This window comes from Puntigrus tetrazona, chromosome 17 (assembly GCF_018831695.1).
Source record: "Puntigrus tetrazona isolate hp1 chromosome 17, ASM1883169v1, whole genome shotgun sequence".
Lineage (NCBI taxonomy): Eukaryota > Metazoa > Chordata > Actinopteri > Cypriniformes > Cyprinidae > Puntigrus > Puntigrus tetrazona.
The window spans coordinates 4,956,759-4,976,460 of record NC_056715.1 but is presented as its reverse complement, the minus strand read 5'-3'; the positions used below and the strand labels follow the sequence as shown (position 1 = coordinate 4,976,460).

The 19,702-nt window shown below is 40.6% G+C and overlaps 1 protein-coding gene across 2 annotated transcripts in view; it reads right to left on the bottom strand.

Annotated features, from left to right (window-relative positions):
* The window catches only part of foxn3 (forkhead box N3), a 78,530-nt gene extending 66,689 nt beyond the window's left edge, over nt 1-11,841 (bottom strand). The window contains exon 1 of one of the 2 annotated variants that reach the window (XM_043263176.1): nt 11,653-11,841. The gene's annotated coding sequence lies outside the window, so the exon portion shown is untranslated. Of the gene's footprint in view, nt 1-9,881; nt 9,987-11,652 lie in introns of those variants that run through there. The other variant, XM_043263178.1, reaches the window with a different exon arrangement.
* Nucleotides 11,842-19,702: the final 7,861 nt, after the last annotated feature.

Here is a 19,702-nt window from a genome sequence, read left to right as displayed (position 1 = left end):
TCAACAGTTTCCCCATATTTTTAGCAGTGTGGCATTATTAAATGGAAATTGTGCCCGTGGCGGAAACTAAAATTTGACCCAGGTGAAAATACAAATGAACCCAGCTGTCATTTGCAAAACACAAGCATTTCATGAATGCAGGAATTATAAGGAACAGCTGCCATGTAGTGAACAATCCATGATACATGGAAAAACTGCGTTCTATTTAGACTAAACACTGCATCTGTATATACAGATCTGTTTATCAAAAAGGCTGAAGAATGGGCAACTGATAAATTGGTTAAATGATACTGCAGATATTCTTCTGAAATAACCGTTAAAAGGTGAATGTACCAAGAGAAAGAGTAAAATTACACAAGTTCATCATGCACTTACTCAGTTTACACAGTGCAATTTTATATAAAACAGCAATAACTGCACAAATGTACCTTAATACAGGCCTACTGTGATGTCTTCAGTGCTGGAGGCAGTACTCCAGATTCCCAGTATGCCGCTAACTTATTAAAATATTCTGACAGTGCCACAACACCACAACTGAAACTACATGAAGGACAAAATAATCACCAATGAAATCATTAATAAGGTGACATTGTATAAATGAATGAGAGTCTTACTTATTAAATTCCTTATTTCATATCATCTCAATAATTTAGAGTTCAACTCAGCCATTAAATGACAAGTGTCTCCATCGTTGTGTGTAAACAGGGAATAAAATATGGATAGTAAAGTAAAAGTCTGAAAGAAGTGAGCATGTTAAAATTAAAAAAAATAAAATGAATTTAATAATGCATTCAATTGATCAAACGTGTCAAACACATTTATTATGTTAATAAAATATTTAGATTGACAGAATGATTTTATAAGAGACTTATTTCAGAAACTTTCGTTGGATTTTTAGTGTCCTGATTCTAGCAGAGACTTAAATCTACAGAGAGCACGATCAAACCTGGGCAGGAGACAGATAGAGGTAATCAAAATATATATCCCGTTCTTCTCAATCTCTCTCTGCCTCACTCATACGCACATCAGCGGGAGCCAGAGTTTGATCAGTGGCAGGCGCACACTTCCTTAAAGGCTGCCTAATCTGAGGGAGTCAGGTGTTTGTACCTTCTGCCAAAGCTTTGGCGGAAAAGTGGTGCCGTGCAATCTGACAATGCTCCTCTGACACAGTTGCCTAGCAACGGCGAAGCTTGGGGTCTCAAGCTGATGGTCTCAAGCAGGATTTATCATCTCTGACGACTTTTATTTGATCTAGACAGATTAACGGGCCCTGCGAGGAGCGGAGGACACACAGGCGTATAAAACCCCCCTCCATAAACACGTATTCCAGCATAAACAGCAGGCGCGGATAACAGATGTAGAATGTGTCGCTGGCAAGAGAAGACAGGGAAGTGAGAGTTACCTTTCCTAAGATCTCTCTTTCCTTGCTCCGCAGGCTGAGAGATCTTATACATTCGGCAGTCGCCTTTTGCTGCCAAGTGCGGCTGATTTTGAGGAGATGAGAGCTCTGGTCTTGGCGTGGTGTGATGAGCTGTTGGGAGACTAATTGCGGAGTGTAATCTGCTCTGATTAGCGGGAGAGGAGCGGGCAGGTGTGAGCACACACACATTGGCTCGGGCCGACGCAGCTGCAGCCTGACCGCGTGCCAGATAAACAAAAGGCATGAGGCCGAGGCCACGATAACACGCGCGCAAGCACACAGTCTCCGTGGCTATCCTCTGCTAATTAACCACCAACACACCTATCACACTTAACTGCCTGCCATATGTTTACATCCAGATGAGTTTTCATCTCAGCCACCTTCCCAGGAGCGCAGTTCACATCCAATTCTAAAACGGCAGTGACAAACTATTTAGGAGCGCGCACGGGATGCAGGCAGCGCATACATCTTGTTTAGATTTCGGTAGCGTTGTCCTGGGCTAGGAAAGGCGCAGGAAAACACATGCTGTGCTTGAGTCAGCAGGATCCGGGGCTGGCGCATTAAGTTATCACGCCTCGCTATCCCTGCCCACAGCTGACACAGGCAATTAGAGCTGAGGTTAATATCGCGCAGCCACGGACCAAAAAAATGCATATCTTCCTATCCCATCGCTCTGAAGGAGGAAGGCCAGGTCCTTGCCAGAATTAGTGCAGAGGGGCAGCACACGAGACACAAGGGAGAATATTCCACGGCCTTGGAGTAACCTTGAGGTACAACGGCTTGGTTCAAATACCAGGGTCGGAAATTAAAGGGTTGTGGTCAAAAATACAACCAAATTGAGCAAACCTTACGATAGGGTGCCAAAAAGTACACCTCTACAATTCTATCATGGCTGCATGATTAAAGTGAAATGGGAACGTAAATGTGTTGAGTGTGGTGTTACATTTAGATTGTGTTGTTACACATTGCATCAGGTTTCTTTTTACACATTTATTTGTTTATTATAACCAAATACTATAGTTACTGTTGAAATTATGAATGCAGTAGCCAATCACCACTGAAAATGCTGGAGTTTTGCATATGCACAAACTGCAAAAATCGAAGATATACATTTTTAAACAGTTGTTACAGGAGTTTTTGTGAAAGTGGAAACTCACGATAGACTCATGGACTACATTAATGGTTATAAGTGGTTATTTTTTTCTGTATAGTCTGATGTAATAGCTTTAAGTTTTATGTCATGATTTATATGCCTTGCATACAGTAGGCTATTTACATTATGCATTTACTGTGTTAATAGACACACAGCATCAAACAGCCACTAAAAATAAACTCAAATGCCATGTCAGAGGGTTTTAAGTCTGCCGTGTAAAGATGGAATTTTTATTTATAACAGTCAATAGTATTCTGATTGATGTAAGTGTCCAATTAAATTTAAGCATTTTACATAAAAGACAACAAAGTAAACAGATACAGTAAAAAAAACAACTGGAAATCAACTCTGGGGGGCAAATATCAGGTCATTTCTGCCCGTTCTACACACAAAATCATCTAACCAAGAGTTTTAACCTTCTAGAGCAAGGTGAAGGGTATAAACCGAAAGGAGACATGACAGCGATGTTTACTGTGCTCCGGTTCACTTAATCTCTGTGTCAGATGACAATTTATACATGTCATTCCATTACCACACCATAAACTGTCCCCAGTGAAATGCTGCCCTGCTAATCAGCTCCCTCACAAACAGAATTAGATTTCCAATTGAATTTGTTTCGGCCTCGAAAAATATGACAAACCGCTAGGACAATGCAGCCCGATGGCCGTGGAAGGGCGGTTTTCTTTTGATAATCGAGTTAAAAACAAAACATAGCACGAGGGAACGCTTTCACGTAGTGCTCTGGCGTGGAAAGTGTTTGCAGAGAGAGGAACGAATCTACATTCCAAACAGACAATGGCTGGCCAGAGGTCCATCTCTTTATTTTCCCTCTGGCGTGTGTTGTCGAGGCATCTGAAGACCTGTGGCTCTTTCACTTATCTTTAGCAAACACTGGCGGAGGCTGACTGTCACAAGCCCAAAGTTTGTTCTTGTTGATAATGTCATGGCAACACAGGGAACTGGAAAACTGCACTCCAGCTGGGATGGTGGCAAACACGCTAAAAGCACACTAAAAGACTTCAGAGACGTTTTTTTGTTGCTAGCAAAATCATGAAAAGCCTGCGATCTAAGACAATCAATTGAGTGAAAAAACAAAACTATTTTAAAATAACAATATCTATCTATATATATATATATATATATATAATATATATATATATATATATATATATATATAATATATATATATATATATATATATATAATCAATCAATCTATCTATCTATATAGATAGATAGATAGTCCATAGATAGTTATGTTTCTGCTCCTTTAATAGTGAAGACAGGTGTTCCTCAGGGTTCGATTTTGGGGCCAATTTTATTTTCTGTCTATATAAAAGAATATGGTTAAATGCGCACTTTTATGCAGATGATGCTATCATTTACACTATGGCATCATCTTTAAAAGTTGCAATAGACTTTAAAAAATGTTTTACTCATTTCAGACGTCTCTTGGTAACTCAAAATTAGTGTTACATGTAAAAAAAAAACAAAAAAAACACACATTTTAATTATGAATACATGATTTTTACATGGTCGAGAATAACATTAAATTATTTTATGATTCAAACTTTCTATAGTATACAGATTGAAAGGGTTGCATATTACAAACATCATGATATCTGGCTCGATGATAATCTGACTTACAGTCCTCATATTGACAGTCTTTTATAGAAATTGAGACCAACATTAGGTTTTTATTTTCATTTAAAAAATGTCTCTCCTTTGATTTTTGGTTTGTGATAGAAGCACAAAAATGCGTCTCTTGCTTCTGATATTGAGTGTGCCACTATACCTCTTAAATGCAAGAAAATATAAAATATGACATTTTTTCCCCCATGATTTCCTGCTAAAATACAAAGTGCTTAATTCATTAATTTAAAAAAATGCATAAATCACCCAGGTCTCTTATTTTTATAAATAACTATGGTCATTTATTGTTTGCCCGTGTACAATAATGCTAATTTTAAAAGCTCCTTGAAGCCACATTATCACAGAAACCAAACTTCCAACAGATAAGCAATCTGTATGCAAGATGAAGCACGTTTCTTCAAGATCTGCGGAAGAGATCGTGAGAGAAAAGCTGTCTAGGGTCATTAGTAGGGTTTCAAAGTCACTCTGCCCTCTGACAGAGAGCGTTTGACAGGTGCTGCCGAGGCAAAGCTTGCCGCAGGAGAGAGAAATGATACCGTCCTGATTAGATCGTCCACCTTAGGGAAGGTGCTGATGCACAGAAATTCTAAAAGAGAGGAAGAGGAGGACGAGGGTGGTGGGTGGTGGGGGTGGAGAAAGAAAAACCAAAAGTGCAAAATATAAGAGCTGTCAATTGTGCAACGTTTCTTTCCCCACGTCGCATTGTCCCTCCTCTGGTGTGGTCTGGTGCATTACCCCCAGAGGAGACATCTCAGTGCAGTGTGTCAGTCAACAGAACCCTACCCTCGTGCCGTTCACAAAACTGTCAGGCTTCACGTCGACCCACCAGCCTGTGTTACTACAACATCAAAAAAAAAAAAAAATCAGATGTTTGAGAAAATAAAGTACTCTTTGCGTAATCCACCGAAACTGAAATTCGCACTTGTTAACCGGGAATGGCTCCCAGAGCACTCCAAGCCCTCTCCCAATCAAGAACCGATCCTCATCTGGCATTTCATTAAACTCAAACAAGCATTACAATGCACTGGCTCGCACGAAAGCGGAGTAATTCGAGGGGTTAGGCTCATCAGTGCTGGCCGCTTCTCTAAAGTCATTAATGAGGGCTCAGGCCAGGCTCAGGGCTTTCCACGAGTCAGTAACACTCCTACAACCCCTCTTCATTTGATGAGCTCGTTCATAAAGCCTGAGGAGCCGGGACACCGCTTTAGAAACGGTCCCTTTTTCCAAGCTAAATGAACAGTTATTGAGTGAAAACAGGTCAAGTGGACTGGGGGCACACTGCTAAGTAAAGCTAAAGAGAAAAGTGTTATAGTGGGGGGAAGAAAAGAGCAGAACGGAGTACGTAAGCGTGAAAGCAGAGGCGGACTGGCTGTTGCTCGGCATCTATGGGAAGTGGTGGCAGCACAGAACGAGGTGATTTGCACATTAAAAGCAGCAAATGTAGCGCAGCTTTGAGGAAGCCACCAGCAAAGAATTTACACACTCTAAATAAATAAAGCAAGTTGACAAAAAACCCTCAACGTTCGGCATGATAAAACACTTTCGCTTGAGTAGTAAATCGATGCAGAGTCAGTGCCTGGTTGTCAACAATGTTTTGAATGTGTTTTGACACTGAGAGGTGACAGTCATTCACTGAAGACACATTCTGCCTTGGGCTTGTGATTGGGCACAGGATGTGTGTGTGTTTGTGTGTCTGTGCGCGCGTGCGTGTGTGACGAATAGAGAGAATGATACAAACCATAGTGCGCCGAAAATGAAGCTGAGAGCCACCCCACTGCACAAGAGCCCCGTAAAATACAGTTGTTTATATGCTCGACAGCAGGGCTGTGCCCTCCCTGACAGAACAAAAATGAAAGCAATATCAATGAAATATGACACTGATGATAGATCGGGAGAGGAGATGGAAATGACTTGATTCTCCCGAGTTTTCCGAATGAGATCCGGCCTGCGAGGATGTGTTCAAGCTGAACTCTGAGATGGCTCGCACTTGTCAGGTTTCTCAAACAATCAGGGCATCAGCTCCGCTGGGAGTTGTCTGAAATGAGCAGAAAACTCAGCAGGTTTGTATGAAGCCCACGGCGGAAGTGCGGTACTGTTAATAAACCGCCTCTGAAAGCTACGACTAGATCCGAAAACCACTTACTCCAACTACATAAAATGCTGCCGACTGTTCCAATCAGCTAAACTCGACATTTTCTCTGAAAGCTGACTCTTACATGACCTGTATGTTTATCTGTGTTTGAGGAAGCAAGTGTCCCTATGTCCTTGGGCGAACATCTCTCGCTGTAAGCAGGAATAGACCGTGTCCACTAGCTGTATAGACAGAGTTCTCAATGCCCTTGATGCCTGCAGAACAGAGGACAATAGGATCAGTTTGAACAATGCAAGCCCTCTTAACAACACTGATCCACTAGGCCCAGAACCACAGTCCGTCTTCACTATCATCCCACCACACACACACATACACACACACAGCCACCAGAGCTTCAATTCAGAGGAAAATGCCTGATTTCTTCTCACTTTAAACTATTAATAACTAAAATTTGGAATTTCAGAAGAATTAAATCTTCGATAGAATGTGATTTGACGTGTCAGTTTATTTGTAAACTAGGAAAGTGGAACAGTGATAGATTTTGAAGTGTGACAAATTTTAGATCAGAGTATTATATGTTATAATATATATGTACATGTAGTGGTGACCAAAATGATTGGGAACAAAAAATGATTTCAAGTCAGTTATTTCTTCAGTTATTTCTTTCTATATTCAAGTCAGTTTCATCTTTTGTTGTAGCATGTCAATAGGAAATATCAGTTTACATTTTCAAACATTCATTTTACCATAAACTGCAATAATCCAGTGAGATTTTTGTTTGCACAATGAGTCAGATAACAGCCAGTGTTATAAAAAGAGATCTGATATCATCATCCAATCTGTCTGGAATGACATGAAGAAACAGAACAAACTGAGACTCACTAAATCCAGAAGAGCAGTGGCAATGTCTCCAAAAGACTTGATGTGTGATGCAAGATGTTTGCGAGTGTATATAAATCAAAGTTTTTGCCTTTTCTTATGACGTAACAGGTATAAGTTAAATGTCACTTAATATCCATAATATTTACTTTCTCCTTAAAGCCACACAATTTGATTCATGTCTGTAGCACAAACATTGTGGAACGAGTTACACACTAAAGGTTAATACTTAGTTCTAGGGATTTGAACAAACCCCTAGTATTAACTATAAGCTATAAAAATTGTGAAGTGTTCATAAACACACAGTTTTAAAAGAGTCTAAACATTCCATAAAACAATTACACTCTGTAAGCCACAGTAAATAGCCACTGCAGTCAGTGAGGATTTTGGGGCACAATCCTTCATTGTGCCTGCAGCACAGGGCCTTTTGACCCAGGTGTGAACTTGAGTGTCAATACCATTCTAGAGTCTGTTATTATTTGATCGGCAGCGGTCGGCTGGGGACATAATTCCAGTGCATTGGAGAACCGGTCGTACACTCACACTGGACCTAAGTGGCCAGCCATTTCGGCAGCAGCTACACTTCTCATTTTTCTCTGCTGGAAACCCAAGTGTTTACATGAAATTTACAGTTATTTTTTCCCTCCTGTGCAGCCAGAGAAGCACCAAAAATAAGGAGAGACTGTGAAAACAAGAAACAAAACCAAGAGAAAAGGTGGTCTAGAAGGGGACGGAGTTAATTTTAGATTAAAACGAGACGAGTGTGAGATTCAAAACATGTCTTTGTAGCTCATTCATTTTTAGCCAGAGCACAGCAAGCGGTAAACGTTGCTTCCCAGAGGTACTGCTGCCAAGGGTCTATCATTCATTAGGCTGCCACCATCATCACATGCATTCCAGACACTTAATCACTAGGATAGAGATAAAATAAAAAGCTTGAAGGTCACCAGGGGGAGCGAGCGATAGAGGGGAGATAGCAAAGAGGGGTGAAGATGTATGGCCTCATTTTGATTGAGGACGTGACGCTTTCAGTCACACGCGACAGAACACCCGATGAGGAGATGCGTTTTGACTGGAGACCTTTATCACAGACTCCAGCGGTTTGCCGAGCTACACATCATAAGGAAACGGCCCTGGAGAATTCAGCCACAAATCGCAAGCGAAAACATTTAATAGGACTATCTGAGTCTACCCTCTTCCGTATTCACTTTACGCTCTAGAAGGCGCGCGACAGTAGAGCGTTGAGCGAAACTCCGAATCTGAAGCATCATGCATATTTCCCGTTCTTTCCCATCAGGTGTTTTTTTTTTGCCTGTCTACTCCTCTGATGTTTTGACATATTTCTCTGCCTCGTCGAGCGCTCGTCTCCGATTTGCCGTGCTGTTTAATGTTCATGAGGGGCGGCGCAAAACTCGGTCCGTTGACAACCCACTGGCTGTTGTTACAAGATCTCAGACAGACAAAGAAGACGAGGTGCACCGCTGAGGAGCCCCACACTCCACTGCCTCAAAATAAAAAGCGCCTTGACCTCCTCGGCAGCCAGCTTCACCTCTCAACTGTGACGGACGGACGGAGCCCTAGTCTCGTCCTGCGGCCCAGCGTGCTTGAATAATGCCAGCTCTCTGCACGCCCCGGGCCAACAGCCACCCACCATACTGCGAAACTTCTGATGCTTAATCTCCTGAAATGCAAATGCGCCAAATGAGAGATGGGGTCTCGAAGGAGAACCTGCCATGCTGCGAGTGTAAACGGACACGGTTAAACCCTTCTCTAAGACCGGCTCAGACTGTACCGACAACTAAATCTGAACTACAACAGTCACTTTCGGGGTAGGAATTTGTAGGCCATTTGAATTTGAAAGGGTGTACGGTGGGGCATACAGTTTTGCTTGAGGATATTGGATCTTTCAAGAGGCTTTGTTCACATGCCGTGGTGACAACGGCGGAGAGCACCAACTGAGGAGAAATTGTCAAGGCAACACGTATCGAATTTCACGAAAAAAGTTCCGAGCAAAGCGATTTCCCTCCCCTCTCCAAACCTCCCGCCGAAGACGAAACAAGCGTTCCACGACACATCCTCTTACTTTAAAGAAAACAAGCGGCTGACACATTTCCTGCCAACAGGCCCTTTCCTCAGATAACACAAGACTCCCGTCAACAGGAAGCCCTTTCACCGGCGGCTCTGCCTCCCTTCGGCACGTCACACACAAAACAGCTCGTCAACCCCAGCCCCCACAGCCTCCCCTCTAACTGTTGAGGAAAACTTGCAGAAGATGCTTGCTAAAAACAGTCTGCAAGGAACCAGACTTAAAAGTGTGGGCTGCAGCCTCGAGTCCTTCAAATGCTCTTGGTCTGAGAGGCAGCATTTTAACAGCCTCAACAATACTCCTGAAATCAATTAACGTGCAGCCGGTGGTATCAACATTACACACAGCCTGCCATTACATCAGATCCCACAAATAGCTGTGGCCAGACGGACGGACACCGTCACGGTCTGTGCAAACCACGGGAAAGGGTGCACACAAAAGCACAAACATGCCCTCTAGGCACGGGTCAATGCTTTAGATTTGTTAAAAGCCTCCAGTACTGGTGCGCTCACCAGAAGTTTACACGAGTGAGTGCACGAGAGCGGTAACGACGTATAAAGGATTTGAGGAAAGTTTGTAAAAAGCAAAGCAGAACTCACGTTAAGTGCAGAGTGCATGAGAGAAGAGCGGTGAGGGAAGAAAACCTGAGGCAACCTTCATAAGGCAGGGGCTGTACTGTTTGAGCAGCTGCTAATAGGAGAACTGGCAGAAAAGAGAGTGAGAGGAGAGAGAGAGAGAGAGAGAGAGAGAGAGAGAGAGAGAGAGAGTGCAGACGCTTTCTGCAGGCTGCTGTGATGACATGCAGGCTTTTTTCCTTTTTTTTAGTAAGGGGGCTTATCTTTGTCTCTATGGTAACTGTGTCTCTGGGTGGTTATTAGAAACCCTGAACTTCCTGTGCATCTGCAGGATCAGCCAATCACGCGCCGTGTTTTCATAGGCGGAGATAGCTCGTGCTATAGGCAGTGAAGAGCGGCCACATGAGGGGGCCATGGAAACAGAGGGTCAAGGAAAACTTACAGCACGGCACAACACGCCAGTTTGCATAAAACAGCCCCAAACTGTCTTCACTGCACTCTATGTATTTATAGAAACATCTAGTGACTAAAGTAGGTTATAAATCCTACAGCTAATTTTTTCCAGCAAAACAGCCTCCACGCCACAAGCTTTTTCCAAATAGGACAATGCCATCAAGGTATTTCAGTATTTTTTAGGACGAAAATGGAAACTCTTGTGGAAAACACAAGCTCAGCATCTCGGGATCCCAGAAAGAACTTGCTATAGCACTGTGGTAAAGAGACTTGCAGACAGACAACCACAGAAAGCTCAGAGCTCAGCAGAACGACCAGAGTTACCAACAGAGTCCAGCTCTAATGACAATAAATCCACAGGATGTGCTGTGTACCAACAAGTTTTAACAGAAGACTGTGAATGAGCAAGGACTTAATGCCCATGAATGCAAATGAACAGAGAGCATGCAGGATTACAGTTGCATGGCAAAAAGCTGACACGGAGCATGCATCTAGGACAGGACTTTCAGCTGTTGTGCACAGAAAAGACAGCTGAACAGGAGAACTGCAACTTAAAACTATCAGATTACAATGAGAGAGCTTCGTTTTCCCAGAGGAAACTAGAAATGAACCAACAGTAAAAAGTAATATATGCCTGTTTATCCTTGCAGACAGGAATGGGAACACACTTAGTGTGTTTATAGGAAGAACACGCTACACAGACACACACACACACACAAGTGCTCACTGCACAGTTTCCCAGTAGTCTCTCTGTCTTCTTGGTTTAAGCGGGTGAAATCGTTTAGAGCAATGTGGCTCACTTCTTCCCTGCGCTGACTTGTTTTCCACCCGACGAGCACATTCAAACTTCACTTGGTGGCTGCTTTATTTAACACCGCATTTGTTGACAAGTCTCGGAGCAAAGTTCCCCACTCAGAACCCTGGGTGCTGAACTCGAGAACATCAAATACAAACAATGCCGACCAGAACAGAGTGCCCTACCCCCTGAGGGCGAGATGTTACTTCATCGGAACCAAGAAAAACATCAAGGGGTCTACTAGGACAGCTAGGGAACGACCCCCGAGGCACGCTCAGCGAGGGACGGTCTAGACCTCTTCCAGCACTGTTTACAGCTGCAGCGACTTCCATTCCTCAGTGACAGGAGCGTGCCCTCTTTCCTGCCTCTGCTGTCACAATATCTCATCCGGCGTAAGTAGCACATGTCCCACACGTAACTAGACTCACCAGCCAGGAGCTCCCAGCGGCATCTATATGCCCGCAAACGCTCTCACACGCCGGCTGACTCCTGACAAAACAGAAAGCCCTGATAGATTACAGCAAGAATGATCAATCACACACAAACCTTTTAATCCAGATCGTCCCCTGATTGGCTGCCTCCGCATGAGCTCCAGATTTTTAAATCCGACTGGTTAATCCCTCCATTTCTCTCAGATTCAGTATTTCAGCAGTGACCACAGTGGGCTCTAACATTCACTTGGCTTTTTTCTCTCCCTCCCTCTTTCTCTCTCTCTCTTTGCACTCTGTTCTGAGACCGCTCACTGAGCTCTGGAACTAAGGGAGCCTGATGAGGAGGGATGAGACTCGCTGGGTCCTAGTGTCTCTGGTGTTAACTGAAAGAATGCCATTGTTTCATGTGTAACCCAGGGCTACACTCTACAGACGGCTGATAAGTCCTGCGCTGTGCCAGATCCACTGCTGGGGTATTTGTAGATGGATAGAGAGCTGTTTGATATCCATTACCTGGAAAACAATATAATAGTTGAAAGATCATTAAGACCAAATAAAATAATTTTCTCACTCAGTATGCTTGTGTTGTCTGCGGTATAAATATCTAAACAAACTTGAAAAATATCTTAAAGTGAATGTTGCTTGCTAAGCTTCTTCTTTTTTGCACAAAATGTGGTAAGAAAATACTTTTAAGTATTACATTTTTAAGTAAATAAATATTGTTTTAAATTGATCATGAGATGTTTTTACTGTATATGATTTTTTTTATCTAGAGGTCATAGCAAGACTGACTTTTTTGCATTTTTCCTGTTTGCTCAACTTTGTTTGTCAGAATATTTACACTGCTGCTTTACATACTTGTAATTTGTGTGCTACATTAATAGACTTCTGAAAAAATACAGCACAACAGCTAAAAGTGGTTATGCACTGATAAGATTTCTGATATTTTTTTTATTCTGCAGGTTTGACATAGATGATAACTTGTAAACCAATTGAAATGCAGTAAGTTTAAATAGAAGCAACAGAAAACACTGTATGGTTTGATAGCTACTGCATAGCTTTAGTAAAAGAATGGTGCGCAGGTTTTATGGTGCTTCATGGAGTAGTCTACTTTAACATCTGTTACACATGAAGACGAGCTGATGAGAATATTTATTTGAAACAGTCCTTTAAAGGGTTAATATCTGACCATGTACTGACATCTTTTTTTTACCCCAAATTGAAATAGATGGCTTAAGCATGTCATAATCCATGACATCAGCAGCATCAAAGCACACAAATTTTTACCATTACCAAAAAATGTCTTCCAAAAGGTCAAAACCTTTTTAAACCTACATTTATCTCCATCTCTATCCTTAGAAAACATAATAAAAAACAAAAACCTCATTTTAGCTCTATCCTAATATTTAAAGCCAAATCCTTTTCTGCACTCTGAAGTCTTTGCTATTGGAAATGTGGCAGCAATGCTAAAACTATTATGTGCATGGACACTACAGCCAGGGCTATAAATATAAGCAACACATGGAGCGGCAGACTGCAAAACAGGGGAAATTTGGGCTGCTTATATCTGTCAAGAGCTGCACGAATCAGGCCGCCGGCCATATGATCAGCCTGGGGGCTGAGTCCACCTCCTCAGCAGGGAGCTTTGTAACTGTGCTTCTCGTTTCTTTTTCAAAAAACAGATTGAGAGAGGGGGGGGTTGTAAAATACCCTGGATGCTTATGTGAAAAATGCCTCGTGAGGATCATAAAGTGTCTCAAATGAAACTTGGACCTTATCTAAATAACAGTTGCCTAATGTGCTCGCAATGTAAACTCGGTGGCTTACCGCAAACCTTGGGGGCCCCCTGTGAACCACAAGATGGGGCCCTGCTCGCAAGTGGATACATCAAGCATCAGTGTTTCTTCTCGGAGGTGAAATAGCATCTGATGGACACAGACAGTAATGTTATTTTGGCCAGATTTGCTTCTCTCAAATCCTTATTTATCTATATACATGCAAATATATCTTTCTAGATTTAGTTTCAGCCAGTAGAGTATGCAAATTCTAACCAGTTAGTAAACAATTACAAGCATGATACATTGTTTTCCACGATTGTGTTTTTTTAGTAAACACAATTTGCACAGCATTAAAAAGCAAAGCAGCACAATATAGCACATGCTTTCAAGTACGCAGAGTAAAATTGCTTTGTATCTGTAGTTTAACCCTAATATAATTGGCTTTTAATGGCTTGAGGGTCTGATGTTTGACAGTGTGTATATAAGGCTGAATTGTGAGCACATCTCTACTGTAACAAAAACTATGTGTAAAGGGAAACAAACGCATGTGTCCTTGACTGATGTGTCAAAAAACAGAGCTATTGGCTTTTATGCTATGTGAATGAAGCCAGACTTGTGAGCATGAGAGCTTTCCAAAACTGTACATTTTCAGATCAAGCAGTTAATCATGTTCAATAACGTTTCAGTAACAGAAACCGACTGAGCTGCCAAATGCTCTGGCCTCTGAACGTCTGGCAAAAAGATTCAGCTTTTGCAGCAGCTGTAGGATGCAATTGTGTTTGGGTTTCCCAGTCCTAATGTTCAACAGCAACTGAACATATAAAAAAATAATACAGCATCTCAGTATAAGGCAAAATCTTTACGAGTAGTTTGCATAAATGTAATGTAGAAAAACGTGATTTACATATTTTATATATATTAATATATATAAATGATTCTGATAATGTCATACTAAATTAAGCAAACTTATCATAAGAGCAAATGAACATCAGAATTTTGCTTTATTTAACAAATGTATACTGTATGATTGGATGAACAGCGATATAGCACACCTGTGATTGCACATCAATTGAATTCTATATTAATGTGCACTCACACTCATCTATGATCATTACGTTGCTTGGCAACCATAAACAGCCAGCAGCTGAGTTAATTAACTATATTACTTAGCAGGAGAATTGTTTATGATCATTAACAAATGTAATTATTTATTGAACATAAGTGTCTAGTATCATATTGATGTTACCATTTAATAAAAACAATAAGCCACTTGAGGATGTTAGAAGGGTTTTTCCATATCACATTTCTCATGTTAAAATCAGTGACTTATTGTTTAAATGTAAAGTGAATGTACTGAGAAGTGCTCCATAAGCCCTCTAGTAAACTATAGGAGAATAAACAAAGTGGGGAAAAAAATTATAATGTCATGACACCGGTGTTGATACAGTAATGAATTAGCGTCCATCCCTTCGCTATATCATAATCTTTTATCTTTGTACTCATTAAAATGATTTACATACAGCAGTCATAACAATTAATGTTCCTTCTTAGTTAATTACTCCTCCTTCCTCTGTCACGTTTTCAAATGCACGGCCCAAAAAAAATACAAAGCCCAGATGAATGTCTTCATCATATAATATTTTGCCCAAGGCACTTAAGTGAATTAATGTAGCATAATTCCTGAGCAAAGTGCTTGCTTAGTGCAATCAAAGGATTAGAAATATGCATTTTTCAAGTGATATTTCAGGCAACACTTTCCGAGAATAAAATATGAATGCGTCTCCGAACTAAGCAGAACCCTGGTAAACATTCACAATATTGCCTACAACCAAAAAGTGATTTCTGTGTGGTTTCATGTTCTATTGCTAAACCTGTTTAGTGAATCAGAATGAACTATTTGCATACTGTTTGATTACAAACAGAACATTTTATTTGGTGGAAAAATGCTTAAAATTATTTCGAATTTGACTAATATCAGTAAGTCGAATCTTATATAAAACCTGTCAGTACCAACATCAAAACAAAGGAAGACGAAATCAAGAAATCTTTTTTTGTAAGAAAAGGAAACCTTTACAATCACTCTACACTGGTATTATTTTCATATCTTGATTGTTTCCTGCCATTCTGCCATACAAAAGTGAATAAAACAAAGAACAAATTGCTCAAACACTGAATATATATATATATATATATATATATATATATATATATATATATATATATATATATATATATATATATATAGTACTTATAAATCACTTAATGTTTTATTTACAAATAATTATGCTTATTATTTACTAATGACAAATAGTTAATTATTAAAATATCCAGATGCTAGATGCTACGGTGGCCCAGTAGTGCATGACAATACAAAATGGCTTATTTCTGTTGTTTTGTTCTAATTTCATTGTGTTGCAGATTTCGTGCACTACTGGGCCACCGTGTAAGGTGCATTAAAGAACTAGGAATTTTGGGGTAAATGTCCAACGTTTCATTATTAATTATTAATTAATGACTGAACAACAAAACAATTAATAAACCTAAAAATCTGACCCGGCATATTTTCAGGAGTTTCACCTAAAACCTAAATAAAAAAATAATCAACAGATCTTTAACACACCTCCCGTCTCAATGTTCTGTCATTCCAAATGAATCACAGTCAGATACAGCTGTTTCTGCAAACGGTAAAAGAACAAACTTAAATGCAGCATTATTTATGCTGTATTATTGTATAGTCAAACCTACCTGAATGAAAATGACCTGTACACAAGAGATGCAAGAAATGGAACAGTGCTCTTCTATGACTACGAATATGATCCTGGCGCATAATAGGATATAATGCAAACCACACTACTTAAACCACTCAACCGATTCCCACCCGACAAAACTCAATAAACATTGTTTACCCAGCAGAGGTAGATCTGCGCACATCTTTAAATACTGCGCTGCTTTCTCTGCTCGGTGGCAGAAAATAACTCAAGTGCACGCGTATAAGAGTTGGCCCCCCATAATTGAAATAAGTGGTGAAATCCGTTAGCTTCGAATCCTCCCAGTGCGATTCAAGGATGGGTAACTAGTCTCACACTATGAACTGAAATGTTCTTTCATGGGGATGCGGCATCAACTCATATCTATAATGTGACACAAGGGACAATAACCATTATTATAATCTATTGAAGTCTGGGAAGCTAATAGACACCCAAAACAGAATGAGGCGGCGCTGCCTCGCTGCTGGGGAGAAACGAGGGTGATTGTTTTTCACTCTCTGCGAGAGTGTGAGCAAAGAGCAGGGAGAACGCGTGATGGATCTAGCACAGCCACGCGCCTGCCGACCGAAAAATCAATCACAGTAATGGCTGGCGCTTCCGCAACGATTCTCCAGCAGAATGAAACGCAGCTTTAATGTGATATGCAAACAATAAAAACGGAGTGCAATTCTTTTTCAATAAAAGAAGGCACTTTTCACACAACAAACGCAGCATGAACAGGAAACTAATGTCGCCATCCCTCCATCCATCCGTCTGTCTCACTTTTTTCTTCGGGGGAAAAGCACTTGTAGATGGAGCCGTCTCTGACGAATGTACTGCTGGAAGACAGAACAGGTCATGTTAACTGCTCTCTCTAGAATAGCGTGCGGTAGTGAGGGCTAGGCTAAGGACATAAAACCGGTTCTTGTGAGTCCAAACCTTGGTATATGACACATGAGGGCTCTCTAAGCGTCCAGGGGCTTTCACCACCAGGCACATCCTGATGCGACCGTGCGGGCCAAAGTAATCCATCCATTGTTTTTTCCATCCCTCATGCGGGGGACACACACAGTGCAGATGGCATAATTTGTTGAGATCCTCACCCGGCTAATGGCCTAAAGCCCAAGTGGGTCATTTGCGCAGAGAAATATCGGGTCTTTCGACCACTCAATCCTCACACACAACCTACACTCACCTATTGTACTACAGCGCCAACAGCCAGCCACAGGCATTTGGATCAAGGACATGGTGGGTTTGAATTAATGCAGTACATTAAAATTTGTGGAGCATAGCTGAGATTTTATAGCTGGTAACAACTGAGTGGAATCCAGACTATTCATTTGTTTTATTGACAGTGCGGCTATCAGCAGTTATGTGCGAGGCACACATTTGAAACAAAAGAAAATGATTACAAAGATTCCTGCAAAACTTCCCATGCAACTCTTTAACAGGTTTTAAGACTATAGTTATAATATTATTGATACAAAATTACACTAAACGCGTTCGAAGCAATCTATTGACTACACTTTTTTAATAGAATGTTTTGATGATTAACACATATGATTTGTTGAATATACCACTTTTAAATATAAAAATCACAGGCTTGAAATAATAACAGTTTGAGACCAGAAAATATGAACTTATCATACTTTAAGCCCATCCTATATCACTGCGAGAGAGTATCTGCTTTTCTTCATCAGATCTGCATGAGTTGTACCGGCAGCAATCAAACCTTTAGGAGTCATTTAAATGCAATGGATGAAAAATAATTAACAGGTGTTTGCATGTATTTAAGCCTCGTGAGAGTACCAGAATTTAAACATCAAAGGTTGACAGCACATACACTATACATTAGCCACAGGTGGAAAATAAAATGCACCGAAAAATCAGTGCCATTTAATAAATATCTGCACAAAATTGAAAATCTAATTGAATCTGTGTGCGCGTGTGTCATGCGGGATTCACTTTGACACACTCCGCTGCATGTTTCCGATAAAACATTAATGAGAGGAACGCACAACATTTATAATGTCTGCCTCTCACCCTGATCATAACATTACTGAGACATAATTGTATATTTTTACTAAAACATTTAAGAAAAGTTACTCATTGTCAAGACGTGCAGCAGATAATGTGTGTAAAAGAGCTATTTTTTAAACCTTCTCCTCACGAAAATCATAGTGTCCCCAAAATAACATTTGGAAATATGCTAACAATGCTACTGGAATGTGATCCAGTACTAATTTATTATGATTTTAGATTAATAGCAATTACTCTAGCAACAAGTAGCACAGGGACATTTCATTTATTTTATTTTGTTATTCAAAACAAATCAGTGCTTGTGTTCATCTACTGTAGAGATTAACAGAGAAAGACAGAGAAAGACAGAGAAAGACAGACAGACAGACAGATAGACAGATAGATAGATAGATAGATAGATAGATAGATAGATAGATAGATAGATAGATAGATAGATAGATAGATAGATAGATAGATAATAGCAGACAGACAGACAGACAGACAGACAGATAGATAGATAGATAGATAGATAGATAGATAGATAGATAGATAGATAGATAGATAGATAGATAGATAGATAGATAGATAGATAGATAGATAGATAGATAGATAGATGCAGGTTCACATTCATCACGGTGATCGATAAAGAAGCAAAACAAATAAATTGCAGCTTACCCCAGTATATTGGAAAAGCATATTTTCTTCTTTCCTCTGGAGAGTTCTCATCAGATTTGCTGCAAGATATGTATTTTCTGTAACCAGTCACATCATATTAGTCAGCACGGACTTAACAAGACTCTACCTTCTCTAGTATCCAGCTCTCTCCAATTTATGATTCATTCATGCCTGAGGCAAAGGCAAAGGAACTAGTTTCTTTAAAAGTGGGCCAGAAGCGTGGGGCCAGTGTGAAGCCGCTCTCCAAATGGAGCCCTCTCTGAAAACACAGAAAGAGAGAAGGGGATTACAGACACAATACTCTGCCATGTTCTCCATAGCCAAAACTCCCAAGGGTCTGCTTGAGTCCTCACAAAAGCATTGATCTCTCTTTATTGATCGACTTTATGTACCACTTTTCCTCCTCCTGCTCTCCTCCATCTTTTTGTTTTCTCAGTGTCACCCTGTGCGCTCGCCGTGCCAAGTAAGAACTCCAGATCTGTTTGTAAAGGCCTTGGAGTGCCGTTGCGTTTTCTTCTTGTGCTTGAAAGCCTTTGAGGTAAGAACTCAGCTCCAGGTAATTGCCTCTTAGATCAGTGAACATGAGTGCTTATTCCTCAGGTTTGAAATATTGAGTGGCTAATTTGATTGCTGGTTGATGAGTTGAATGAAACAGTGTGATGTGCAGATCAAATGCATAAAAGCACGTTAGTCAAATGATGTCAGGAGTATTGCTTATCAGAAATACGTAGGATCAATGCGGTGGCAGTCTGATTGCCCTCTATGAACCTTCCCGGTTATTTATTACAGGGATTTCTTCCTGGTGCATATGATTAATTACCCCTCTCAAATGAATGAACTCTGCTACTTTATTCCTTTGAATCTGTGAACATTTTCTTTAGATCCTGAATATGTGATTTCCAGTACTGAAAAAGGTAGCAACTAATTAATTAATTATCAACAACAA